We start from the raw sequence: 12966 nt of genomic DNA, 5'->3' as shown, positions 1-12966 counted from the left end.
ACAACAACTGTAGTGAATGACAGGATGTATGCAGGTGCTACTGTATCTAATGGCAGTTGTTATTTTAATGCTTTGTCTATTGAAACCATTTATTTTAATTTTCCACTTTTCTCTCAGCAGAGCCAAGCCAAAGATTACTGCTGGACAGCCTCCTTCAATGTGTGGCTGCCAGCATACTGATTTAATTATAAATGTGTGTGTTGTAATAAGTTAGATGTTGTCTAGGCTTATATGATTTTAGTATCTTTTTTTTTGTTTCTCTAATGGATACATGTGTCATCATTATTTTCTTTTGTTTTTTATCCCTATCAAGATGCTTTAATTTGCTCTATTAATTCCCTTACAAAGTTTAACACTTAATAGTTTATGCAAAAGATTAAGTGCCTGCCAGAAGTGATCAAAGTTATGTCATCACTTGCAAAATGCTGTGAATAATGTAGTAGCCTGTGTTATTAGTGCCAAGTGCTTTTTTAGCAAAATGTGTAAGAGAGCTGGGTGGCTAGCAAAAATAAAAAGAGAAGTACTATTTTGGGCTTTAGAGACACCAATCATAGAAATGGAGGAGAATTTACATACTTTTAATGCGATAGCTTTTTGAATGAAAAATATCTGTGACACACTAGAGATGCATATAGGGGGATAAAAAGCAGACAAACTCTTACAAAATGTTTTTAATTCTCTCCCTGGTTGAACTTTAAAAATGTACCTCCTCATATGGTCAGGGATTAATATTGCAGTATTACTGTATTTATTACCATTAAACACTTTTGCTGAGCTCATCTTCCGAAGTGACTTTCATTGCCTCCACTTTTCTGCTGTACTCAGGCTGAGTATGTAATGATTCTACGTATCTGTGATAATCATTTTATACCACTTGGCATTTCAAGCACAGACTGTCTGCGGCACAGGTTATTAAATTTTGTTTTTCAAAGCAGCTGAGCAGAAAGGTTAATATGAACAGGTTCAGCTTTAACTGTTTGCTTCCATGCAAATGTTTGCAGAACCTTAAATACAGAATAAAAATAGAACAGTGCAGTTACAACAGATAAGCAAGATATTTTTTAGAAATAAAAAGAGGATCCATGCTTATATTTTCTGCACCCACTTTGTACATTCAATTGTTGCAGGGGCCAATCTTGGCAGAAGTGGAAACAAGACAGAAACTAGCAGGCAATATTAGCACACATTCATACCATTACTGGGCCAGCATATCGTAGGATTGGAGAGACAAACACAGGAAGTAAATGGCAGAGGATTAGAACCTAGGTCTGGCTCAAAAAGTGAAATTCTCATGTTAATGTAAGAACTGGTTTTGTTAACCCACATATATTTTAGTAAAATTATTGTAGATGCATCCATTACAACGATAACTGAATTTTAATGAAAACAAATTAAGGTGTGGTGTTAGGGCTGCACGATAACAGAAAAAATGATTATCACGATTATTTTGCTCAAAATTTTTATCACGATTAATAATGACGATTATTCCTTTGGTAAATGAAGTCTGGGACCAAAGCAGTGTAGCCTCGGCCAATTATTCACAGATGCTGCCCTAATCATATTAACTGCGTTGTCCATTGTGATGCACGCAAGTCTTTCTTCCACCAAGCCCCAAGCGGACATCGCTTCTTTGAGGCCCACTGCAATAAACTCCGCTGTATGGTCTTGTGGGAAAAACGAAGTTTGCAAAAGCTTGCTTTTCATCTCAAACTCGCTGTCAATAAAATGAACTGTCAAGCTCAAATACGGTTCCGCAGTTCTGCTTGACCATAAGTCGGTCGTGGCAGCAAAATATTCAAGGCTGAGCCTGAGAATTTCTCTTTCTATTTCTTTTCGGCATTTCGCATACAGCGAGGGCAGCGCAACATTGGAAAAATGGTTGCGTGAGGGAATGCTATATCTTTTATCAAGTGTTGTGATCATTTTGTTAAACCCCTCACTGCTCACGGTGGTTATTGGACACATATCCTTGGCTATATGGTACATGATCGCCTCTGTTATTTCCCGGTGTCTTTGCGAGCTAGGCAGATATGGTATTGCGTTGAACAATGTCCCTGATATTGTTGTCTGTGTTGTGGATGGCTGGTAATTTTTTGTTGTTGCTGTTTGTGCCTTCAGTCGTTGAAATTCTTGATAGTGTACTTTGTGGTGGCTTTTAAGGTGGTTGATGAGGTTTGTTGTGTTACCTTGGGACGTTTGGACGGAACAGGAGCAAAGTTTGCACAAGACTCGTACCTGATCAACATCACATTCCTCGAAATCGAAATAGTTCTAGACAACTGAGTATGACCCCTTTTTAGGAACTAACGGTCGCACTTCTGCACCTTCCTCACGTTGCTCCGCCATCATATGTTTATTCTGACTGACTGTTATTGCTGCTATTGACTTCTACTGCTTCAGAAAGCGCTTGCAATCTAGACGCAGTAACGTCATAGTGACGCAGTCCAATCCGTAAACTCAGCCCATAAAAAACAGTTTGGTCTTTATACTGTAAAATCGCGACGATATTTATTAACTGATCGTGGGTCATAAATATCGTTATCATGAGAAAAAAAAGATTAATCGTGCAGCCCTATGTGGTGTCCATTAATATTGATTATCTGTATAGTTGTGTGATCAGTTTCTTGTTGTCAGACACTATGCTTGTCTTGGATGGGATGACAGTCCCTTTGGATAATCTGCATCATTTTTTAAACAGGAAGCCCAATGTGCTTTTCTGAATACATTCAATTTTTGAGGTCTTCTAAAGGAATTGTATTTCTCTGTTTACCCATTTAGAAAATGCAGCACAGTAATGTCAGTGTACAGTATTTGCTGATTCGGCTAAGAAACAAAAAACATTAAGAACATGCAAAGTTTACACAGAAGGCATAACTCCCAACAGGCTACCAAGCTACCTTACAAGCCACCTGTCACCCATCATATGGAATTCTCAAATTGTCAAAAGGGAGAAAGGTTAAAAACAAACTGTCAAAACAAAGAGAGAAAGTACAATCTTGATTCACTGGACATTACCCGAGGAGGAAATCAAAGCAATTGCTCTGAAATGGCATTACTACTTGCTACACCACTATGCCACCTATCACAAGGGATCCTCAGATAATATTTGAGTTAATGTCTGTAATGGACAGTCTGAGGCTTAATAATACAGGCACCATTTGATTATGCATTGTACTGTGAATAACAAAATCCTATAGAAAGTCAGTAGATAATACCTTTAATAAGCTTTTGTGATATCATATGTTTGTGGAGTGAGGCAGATGTAGTGATAACAAAAATTGACAAGTTCTGTGAACCAACTAAATAATAATTACATTTAATCTGGAAATGGGGCATGATTTGCAATTTACACTTAGGATCAATATTTTATTTGTGGGACTTTTTAAGGGAAAAAGTTTGCTAAAACCATATCGATTTGCTTTTCTTATCCTCATTTTAGACCTTGACTCATTCCAAAAATGATATAAATTTTCAAGTCTTAAATCTGATAACAATTTATCTTTGGTGTGTTATTTAGTAACACAGACACTTTAGCAGAAGATATAATCATTTAAGCCTGATCTACTACCCAAGGTGTAGCTAATTAAATTCAGTCATATGTAAGCAGTATTTACGGCAAAATGGCAGTCTCCATCTTTTTATTCTTAAGTAGTTAATTCAACTTATTTATATTTAACTGTCTTTGCAAGTACAGTAGCAAAGTACTTTAAAGATTATGAAAATTCATAACACTACACAGTTTTTTTAACATTAAAAATGTTCATTGTCCAAAAAAATATAAAGTAAATAAAATACACATATGAGTTCCATCCTACCATACCTTCAGATGCAGTGGCAAGTGAGACAGAGATTAAAAACAAAAAGGCTCGGAAACAAAACAGACAACTAGGCAGATGATAACTTCCAATTACTTTAGTCTTTTTTTGTTTGTTTTTAATACTAAACACTACATCACTTCAGTACAGGCTCAGTTCACACGTAAAATTCAAATAAGAACTTTACAAATACAATAATACATATACATAAAGATAGACATTTCATTGCTTTCCAGTAAGACAAAGAGGTCCATACTGATTAACATCAATGGAAGATATCAATATCTGTCTATTAACAGTTGTTCAGCTAAGAACATAAAAAATCTGACAAACGAGATACTATTTAGTCAATCAAGCTTCTTTTTTTAGCTGATAGCTAAACTGTCCCAATATTTCATCCAGATACTCCATAAAGGTAGTCAAGGTTTCTGCTTCCACCAAATGTCTTGGTACTTTGTTCCAGATTCCTACAATTCTTTGTGTAAAGAAGTGCTTCCTGGGTTCAGTCATAAATGCAGTTCTGATTAGTTTCCACTAGTGTCCTTGAGTATGTGATTCACCATTAACTTGAAAAAACTATTGAATCTATTTTAGACTAAGGGGCACCCCAAGGAGATGCGGTCGTTCATCCGAAACCCCCTCTTAAATGGTGGTACAATGGGAAACAAGTAGTTTTTTTTTTTTTTTTTAAACCTCCTCTTTGCTCGATCAGCTGCTGGCTTGCTGCTGCCGCTGTGCCACGTGATCTGCATCTCACGTGATGCACTTCTGTCACCTGTGTCCATATATTCAGTCTCTTTTCGGTTTTACCTTTTCATCAATATCACATTAAATTTTGATTCCGTGTTTGAAATTACATTGTGACAACGCAGTGTATAACTGCCCGTGAGTGAATATCGATCGTTTCTTTCTCTCTACAAGAAATGTGTCTGACAATAGCATTCACACAATTGAGAAATGATTGAACTGTGTGCGTGCTTGAAATTTTCTCTTGTAGGATTTCACTTTCACCAAACAACAAATCTTTTAATTCTAGTGGATACGCCTCTTAATTGGGAAGAAACACTACTTGTTTTTTCTGATGGCAACACGAATTTGACAGTCTACAAGTCTCTGACTTAAAGTTTAAATCCGAACAATATATTCAATCTCATTTCGCTGTTCTGTTATTTCACCGAGTAATAATTTCCGTTTGTTTGTGCTTAAGCAGTCTTTTTTACTATCCTTTTTTGAGACTTTCAAATTTTCATTCTTCCATTATCTCTAACCTGCTCTGCATGTGTACTGTGCCAACGTTTTTGAATTCTTTACGACGTTCAACTTTATCATCTACTCTTTGTTTTATTTCTGGCCCTGAGTGTGGTTAAGTCTCTTGGTGCAAAGACTCGTCTCACAGGACGTGGAAGTGTCTCTCTGAGAAAGTCTCGTCTCATCTCCTTCCAACCTTCCAAGATTTTTTTTTAATAATAGAGAGAATTGTAAAGACCATGATTAGGCCCCCACTTGGTCTCCCCTGCTCACATTAAGACATCTCCTTAAGGCTTGGGATGCACATGGTTGCTCTTCTCTGCACAGCTTCAAATGCTGCTATGGCTTTCTTGTAGTGTGGTGACCAGAACAGTACACAGAACTCCAGATGCAATGTCACTAGTGTGTTATACAGTGTGGCCAGCAACAAGCCTCCCAGACCCAACACAGACAGACACCAGGCACAAGTTCCAAACACAACACATGTACCATTATCATTCTACAAGCAGCACGGTACAGAAAAAGCACGAATAAACACAGTGCCTTCTTCTCTTTGTCTTCTCTCTTTCTCTTTTTTTCATTCGCCTTCACTCCTTCCCAACTCTGGCCCTCGGAATAGTGGCCACTGGTTCGTTTTAAGCAACACCTGGGAGTTTTCCAGGTGGCTCGTTATTGAGGTCTGGAATCACTCCCAGGTGTGGCAGAAGTCCAAAGTAGGGCTCTGCAGCGCCCCATGGCAGCTGGCACAAAATCCAACAGGACTGCATCCTGAGGGAGATAATTCCCTGACCACGTGACACCCCCCCGCCCCCCGGTTCTTCCACAATGTTAGCATCCCGGCCATACAGAGCTTCTGGCCATCTGTGACAGCAGTCTGAGTATGAAGTCCATTAATTTATATTCAATGGTTGTTATGGTATAACCTAACATTTTGTTTGCCTTTCAATTATTTCTGAACATTGCTTAGGTAATGCAAATTTGTCAACGTAAACCACTAAATCCTTTTCAAAGGTCACCTCCTTTAGAACAGTGTCTACCATCTTGTGTTTATGATTGATGTTCCACTGCCTACACATAGATAGCAACTTAGCACTTTAATATGTTAAATTGCATTTTCCAAATGCTTACCCAGTTCTGAAGCTTGTCCAAGTCTTCTTGAATTGTTTTTGCTGCCTCCTTGGTGTCGTCATTCCCTTAAATTTTAGTATTATCTGCTAATTTCAGAATTGTATTAACTGCACTGAAGTGTCATTAATATAAACCAGAAAATTAACCCAGGACAGACCTGAGAGAGACTCCACTGATCAGCTCATTTGACTTGAAGCATTTGCCTTTTATCTGTACTGTTTGTCTCCTTCTAGGTAACCAACTTGAGATTCAGTTTTTTTGGTTACCTCTTTTGCCTAAAGCTTCTAGTTTGTTTCAGTCTATGGATTTATTTTTGTTTTTATTTTGGCTTAGGTAAACATACAGGGCAAAAATATTTTCAGTACAATATTTTTCAAACTAATACCATTTTTCTCAGAGTATTCAGAAAATTAACCTCCACTAGCAATTATTGTGCATGTCATTTGAAGCAGGCATTCCTTGGAAGATTATGACCACGCTTTTTTTTCTTGTAAATCCATCAATCTATTTGGATCCACTAGCAGGCAACATTTTTTCAGAAGCTGAGGGCTAACTTGCTGTAGTGGGCACCATATAAAAGTAAATTCAAGGGATACAGGTAACAGATGAAATAGAAATACATAGGTTATCTTATTAGAGCAAAACATAAGCCAAAAGAATAGCTTTAGTAAACCTTCAATAGATAGAAATCACAATGGGGGAAGGCAACACCATGCTGCCAAGAAACTTCTTAATTTAATGATTAATGCAGTATGTAAAAAATTATATGTTACTCATAATTTCTTAAGTGCTCAGTTGAGCTCATGCCTGGTGACTACAGAGGCTGCTTTAAGTAGTTAATATTTTTGCCCTGCTCTTCAAACTATTGACTGACCATGTGTGCCTGTCACTTTTGCTGTCTTGGAAGATTCCATTGCTTTCAGATTAGAAATGCTTCACCAAAAGAAAAACTTGGGAGCTCAGAATTGCTTTACATTTATTGCTATTTACAAGGGAATTGATATACCTAATCCTTGCCACACTTCATTGTAGACAGAATAAACTTGTGGCTTGTAGACTTCTTTAGATGTGCCTTTTTACTTGAAGAGTGGGTTCAAGAAAATGAAGGATATTTTTCTGCGCAAAATTGTTTTCTTTGTAAAAATTGTAATAATAAATGTTATTTATAAAGTGTCTTTCACGGACATGACATCACAAAGCGCTGTACAATAAAAACACATAATAATGCCATCCAAATAAAACAAAACAAGAAAACTAAAGAGAAAAAATAGAATAATAAGAACAAACTAAAACTAAAGAAACAGTTCAAGCAGAAACTGCTCAACTGTGTTCAAAAGCCTTCTTAAACAAAAATGTCTTAAGTTGCTTACAAAAAGAATCAACTGACTCAGCTGTGTGCGGTGCTGATAGAAGATTATTCTAAACCTTGGCGTGACAGACTGAAAAGCACAATCCTCCACTTAGCTTAAGTCAGGTGAGAGGAATGACTAAGAGGCCCTGTTGCCCAGGCCTCAGTGCCCGACAAGCTGTTTGGCCAGTAATATACTCGGGAGCTTGTCTGCAGAGAGCTGTATAGGTAAGCACCAAAATGTTAAAATGAGTTCTGTAGTAAACCAGAAGCCAGTGCAGTACATACAAAATGGCAGCAGCATTTTGGTCTAACTGTAGCTGAAAAAGGGAGGATTTATTCAGACCAGTATACAGGGCCTTACAATAGATAAGACGCAAGGAGATAAAAGCATGTACAAGCATCTCTAATTCTAATCTTTAAACTACAGACCTCAATTTAGAAATTAAAGTTCTTAAATTAAAGAAACAGAAGCAGCTAACAGACCTTACATCTGAATCTAGGTTTAAAGATTGATCGAAAAAATCCCCCAGTGTATGTAACTTCAATTTGGCAATTGGAGAGACAGAAGCCATCTTGAGACTAATCTCAGAGTGAAGGCTAGGGGGAGCAACAATTAGAACCTCAGTCTTTCCTGAGTTCAACTGCAAGTAGTTATTACAAAGCCAATTATTAATCTGTGACAAGCAGTCAATCAAAATGTTTTAATCTGATTAGTTTTAAATTAGATTTGCACATCACTTTACACATTTTTGATACACAAAGTGATATTTGACCTCATAGCAAATTCAAATAGACTCTTGCAGCAAATGATCCAGAGTCAGCGTTTTGTAAGTTTCATTGAACTTTAATTCAACACATAGACATTATTAGTTGTTGTTCCTCATGAAACATGAGCAAATTGAGTAGCCTTCATATTGGGCAGCTTGTTTTGTTCAGGAATTTCTATAAGTAAAAGACATTAAGAATAATTGGATATTAATTATTTCATGCCCTCAAAGCCCATACCTGTGCTAAAGCACTTGCTTTTTGTTTACATGTGCAAGTCATTTATGTTTTCAAGGGTTTCCTAGCAAATATCATGTTTCAATATGTTATATATAGCATGTTAGCGTTTTCAAATCATTCCAGACAGTATCTTAGTTTTTACTTGTCTAATTTCATGTGAATAACACATGCAATGTATTTCTGTTTTATAAAGTGTTTACAATTGTAATAGGCACTTCTTTTATTGTTATTTTTTTTTATACTGTTTTCAGTTTTTTGTATTCCTAGCATGATATAAAGGCAGTGTAGTACAATACACTAATCTGTTTAAACCTGCATCTTTGCTTTGTGGACAACCATTTTTTGTGTCTAAAAATTTAGAAGTAGCCCATTTAAAAGTGGAATCAGGTGTATTAATATAATATTTTAATTTTAACCATCATTTACATCTTGCAGAAAACAACATGACCTGCAATAATTGAACACTTCTTGATTAAATAATGGGATAAACCAGTAAAGTACCCTAAGGAAATGATTCCATTGAATAATATTGACTTCTTCCAAAATTATTACTTTTCATTACTGAGTGTGGCAAAAAATTCTTTCATTAAGATTATTTATTTATTTCCCTTCTACATTATATGCAGTAGTGAAGCTGTATTGATTTTTCTTTCTCTGGTATTTGTCTTAATATATATTTAAATTATTTTGCAGATGCTGGGAATAAAGTGCCGGAAGGCTTGCTAATGCTTTTTTTTTTAATAATTTATTTAATTGGGAATAGTTTCTGGCATACAACAAGAATATAGTATGTTCATTTATTTAAAAAATGGTTCTAATTTGCAACATTAACTTTCCTTTTGTTTTATTATCGTTTGTGGAGAATATTAGGTTCCATAGCATGTTTTTTAATGTTTTAAAATATCTTCTTTTTTTTTTTTTTTTTATTATCGTATGCTTTACTTGACAGACAGTATGTTTCAAGATTTAAGATACATAGCTGTGCCAACAAGGGCTGTGAGAATCTTTATATTCATTGTTCGTGTGATACTAGATTTGAAGCCATCTATGTATGGAGATGATAAAGAATGTGTCATCTTCTAAATATTAATCGAATACTGGTATTTACATTTGGGAAGATTTAATTTAAATTCAGCTAACAAGTTGTTCAGCTCAGAAAGCCCTAATTTGCTTTTAACAGTGCCTCTAATTAGGCCAATGCAATACTTTCTCTTTAATAACTTAACTGTGTGTTCATTAATCTCTAACCTCAAGAATGTATGCAAATGTTAATGTCTATATGAGAATATTACCTTTTTTAAATCTTTGTTCAGTGCTAGAAGGTTTCATTGAATTTTGGCAAAGTACACAATGCTAGATGAAATGTAGGTATGAAATATTCGTCAAGGAGCTAAATTTGAATGGAATTCTCTTAACATAGGTTTCAAGGGTCTGCTAAATGTGGTAGTTTGTTTAAAATGGTTGCTAGATAAAGGTTTTTCTTCATCTTCAATTAGTCTTTTCCTGTTTTTGTGAAAGTTGCTCTGATTTGTAAATAGTCCCCACTGGTTTCCACCACGGCAGCCTAGTAATTTGTTGGTCACATCTGCCGTAATTATGGTTTCCTGTCAGTCCTAAATGTGCCTTTTCAAGTGTACTTATTATCTAGTGTCCAATTATCCTCATTAGCATTAAGGCTACTCTCAGGATCTCCCTCATAAAGCCTGATTAGATGGTTGAAGCTTCCATGAGATTGACACGCCTTCTTTTCTTTTGTGTACTAAAAGGTTCCATTCAACCAGTCTGTCCCCATTGTCAAGAGTCACATTTGTGAAGGCTTTTCACTTGGCTCTTTACAAGTTATGTAATGGCTGCATTAGGGTTTAGCCGAGAGCTTTATGCCAAAATGAAATCTCAGCCAGTTCACTGCTGCTCTCGAGACATGCCTGAGATTTAAAGTAATTGAGGTTATTGTTGAAATGTGCAGTTTTCTCTGTCTATTTGTAGTCATTCCATTGCAGTCATAGCATTCAATAAATAAAGTTTAGCATAGCTGATTTCTACTCAGATATAATTGTTTTTCTCATATGTTGCTTACATTTTCTAGCTGTCAATTAGTAGTAATTTCAGTGAATGTGTTACCATAGCCTTGTGTTGTTAACTTTGACATGATCGGAACAATCATTATAATAAATAATTTATTGTGATTAAAGTATACAGTTTTTAGCAATTTTTCTTTTAATCTCATTTTAAAGCAAAGCATTGTAGGACGTTTTATTATGCAGGAAATAGAGAGGTGACAGTTACTGGCAAGGGAAAGAAAAATTTGCATATTCTTGTAGTCATCCTCTAAAAGTTGTTTAATTGTCTGAGTGGATAAGATGCTGCTGATCTCTAAGATTAGGTAACTGTCTACAACTATAAATTTGTAGACAAAATAAGTATAAGTAATAAGTGTCTAGTAACTGTAGTAAAGAGGTAAATGTATATAGTCTGAGAGGTGTCATTTCTGTTTTCCTAGCTTAGTGTTACATATACATAAATCGTGCAGAATTACATATGAACCAAATATGTAAGCTGTCTCATCTTATGCAAATAGAGATCCCCATAATAAAAAACTAAACTGCTTTTTTTTTTATCAAAATGCTAATAATGGAATTGCTGGATGGGCACACTAAAACCATATCTGGTAACATTATGTGTGTTATGCTTGTTTAGAGCAGAATGTTTGTAACTTCTGTTTGCATGCCATTTTTTTAAGGTATATATGAGGTGAGCAACAGTGGCATAGTAGAGTTATGCTGCATTTGACTAAAAGTTGGAACTTGTAATTTCTGATCTTTGACTTGGAAGGCGGAAAGAAGGCATGTCCCAAACTTGAAATTCCTACTTGCAAATTTTGGGCCTGGTCTCTCAAGTTCAAGTTTATCTGGCTTCAGATGATGACTTCAATCCAAAATAATGATGTATGCTGTGATCAGGAAGTAACACTTTATAGGTTTACTTCATTTATTATAAGAATTTATTTTAAACGAATCTCGTCAATACATAATGCTAAGTATTGAGAAGATAAACAGTAACATTACCAGCTTAAATAGTAACGGACTAGCTGTTCTTAAATTGAGTAAACTGGGTAATGAGGTTGGTATACCCATCCTTGCTTAAAATCAGATCCTTTTAATTGTATTTTACAGTTAGTTTTTTTCTTTTTTTTGGCTGTTAATTCAGTTATAATTTTGTAGTGAGTTCTGCACACGTCTTATATAAAGATGGTGGATTTTATATACTACTTGTCTGAGCCTGAGATTCTGAATTTTGGTTTCATTCAGTTTGTATTTATAGTCTGATTAATTGACGCCTACCTGTTCCTCAACTATAATTCTTACTAATCATCTGCTATTTACACCATTTGTCTCCAAATTATGTGCTTATGTTCTGGTTACATTTAGGGATGGTTTCTGTTTTTGGATATTTCAAGAATACAAGAACAGTGGCTTTATGTAACTGATAATATGTTACAGTATTCGTCAAGCAGTTTATTGTTTTAACTGGAGTTAAGGAGAATAATACCACGAGGAGAGCAAACGGGATTATGATGCATTGAAGAAATACAGTGAAATTTACAACACAAGGTAAAAACTTAAAAATGTAATTTTAAGGCTGGGAGAGTGTTGAGCAGAACAAAGTTTACATTCCAAGTAAAATTTTGAAAATTAACAGGCATACTTGTAGAACAAAGGGCAAGTTTCCATGAGTTTCCTAAACTGATCCAACTATACTATTATATACTGCTTCTCTAAGAAAATATTATATTAACACCAGAGATGCTGTCATTACTGTTACTAGATTAAATTTCAAAGAATAGACTTCTGTTAAAATACTATTATTTTGTAATGCTTTCACTCTTGTGGTAGCTATGAATGGATTCTGAACAAGTGATGAACTAGTATAGTGAAGTGTAAGAACCAGAGCGCCACCCAACAATTTATTGTGTTTGGATAGTAGTATTTTACTCATTGACTAATTTATTAATCTGTTCTTCTATTGAAAACCATTTTCTCACAATTAAAGGAGTGTTGTGACTTGGAATAGTTACAGAAACCAGTACTGAACTGGACACTCATTTATTATAGAGCATACAAAAGCTCGGTCCAGAGCATGCAGGAATAGTCAGCTAGCCAAACCACTTGTCAAAATACAGAAAAATAATAAGAGCCATGAGTGAAAAACAGGAAGAACATGTAAACTAAATTGTGTCAATTGTTGGTTGGCAATTCTTTTGCTTGGTCCACTCTGATACTGGGATTGTTTTTTCTAAAGTAAAAGAAAATAACAATAAAGTATATAGAATGGGGAAGTTTAGAAGTTTTTCATTCTAAAAAATATCCTAAAATACTGTAAATCCTCAGTTTGTGCATTGCATCACAGCTATTGGAGTTC

General features: G+C 35.4%; 1 protein-coding gene across 2 annotated transcripts in view; it reads left to right on the top strand.

Moving 5' to 3' along the window:
• The window catches only part of LOC114648389 (kelch-like protein 29), an 839883-nt gene that overhangs the window by 600926 nt on the left and 225991 nt on the right, over positions 1-12966 (top strand). The window lies entirely within an intron of this gene.

This window comes from Erpetoichthys calabaricus, chromosome 3 (genome assembly GCF_900747795.2).
Source record: "Erpetoichthys calabaricus chromosome 3, fErpCal1.3, whole genome shotgun sequence".
NCBI lineage: Eukaryota > Metazoa > Chordata > Cladistia > Polypteriformes > Polypteridae > Erpetoichthys > Erpetoichthys calabaricus.
This window is presented reverse-complemented; position numbering and strand designations above follow the sequence as displayed.